Below are 1429 nucleotides of genomic sequence, written 5' to 3' on the forward strand. Positions count from 1 at the left end.
GGATTCCAGGCCCAGTTCTGGACCGAGCTGCTCAGGGTATTGGACTAGAGCCTCAGTTTCCTCTCTTGCACCACGAGAGGATGCTCCTCGCCCACCCTCCTCACAGGCCTTGTCAAGCTATTGTAAAGAGGTTGTAAAGCTCCAGCAACAGAGAGGGCATGGAAAGCTTTTGGGGAGAAGGAGGCTCAGTGTGAAAAGGAAGGATGAAGAATGTGCTGATCTCTCCTGGGCAGCCGCTCCCAGCCCTGATGATGAGGATTCCATCTAGGAGGGGTGAGATCCCAGTTCCTGCCTCTTCGAATTCCTGAAGCAACTTTGGAGTTCACAAAGTTGGGAAGTTTTTCTCCAGAAGTTCTGTCTCTTCTCCAATATCCTAATCTTGTGTTTGTTGATGTGTTTGTTTAAAATTTCCCCCTCGCTCTTTTTGTGGCACCTCCGAGGTGACTGAACATCTCTTTCCAAGCTACCAGCGGCCGGAAGCTCATTGAAGTGGACGATGAATGGAAACTTAGCATCTTTTATGAGAAGCGGATGGCCACAGAAGCTGCTGACGCTCTGGGTGAAGAATGGAAGGGTTCTGTGGCCCAAATCAGTGGTGACGATGGCAGACAAGGCCTTCCCCCTGAAGCAGGGTGTTCTGACACATGGCCATGTCCACCCACTGTTGAGTAAGGTGCCTTCCTGTTACAGACCAAGGAAGACTTGAGAAAGAAAGTGTGAATCTGTTCAGGGTTGCCCTGTGGGTGCTAATCTCAGTGTTCTCAACTTGGTCTTTGTAAAAGAAGGGGGAGGGGCTGTGGAGAAGGCTATTTCTGGATTCCCTGATACTACCAGGCCTCTTTTGGCTGGCAGAATCCACAAACATTTCAGTCTCTCTAAAGAAGACAATGTCCTCCAGTGTGAGAGCTCCTAAACACAGAGGTAAGAAACTCAGGACCAAAGCGCCCAAGATTCAGTGTCTTGTGAATCCACATGTCCTCCAACAAAAAGGTCGGTGTATTGCTTTGAAGAAATAGTGTGCTAAGAAAAGTAAGGAACAGGCCACAGAATATGCTAAACCTTTGGCCAAGAGAATGAAGGAGGCCAAAGAAAAACACCAGGAACACGTTGTCAAGAGACGGAGGCTGACCTCTCTGAAAGCTTCCACCTCTAAGTCCAGTCAAAAATGAGGTTTTCTAAGAGTGACAAATAAATAGGATCAGATATCAAAAAATAAGTGAAATAAAATAAAATAAAATAGAATAAAATAGAATAAAATAAAATAAAATAAAATAAAATAAAATAAATAAAAATAAAATCTCCCCTTCAGCCTGGGGCTCCCTGAAGGCAGGGCTCTGTCTCCTCCCTCAGACTGGGGCTCCCTGAGGGCAGGACTGTGTCTCCCTCCTAAGATTGGAGCTCCCTGAGGATAGGAATGTGTCTCTTCCCT

General features: G+C 46.6%; 1 pseudogene; it reads left to right on the forward strand.

The window, feature by feature from the left end:
• The first annotated feature begins 444 nt into the window (after positions 1 to 444).
• Positions 445 to 1079, forward strand: LOC122220677 (annotated as a pseudogene).
• Positions 1080 to 1429: the final 350 nt, after the last annotated feature.

Source organism: Panthera leo, chromosome B2 (genome assembly GCF_018350215.1).
Source record: "Panthera leo isolate Ple1 chromosome B2, P.leo_Ple1_pat1.1, whole genome shotgun sequence".
Taxonomy (NCBI): Eukaryota; Metazoa; Chordata; class Mammalia; order Carnivora; family Felidae; genus Panthera; species Panthera leo.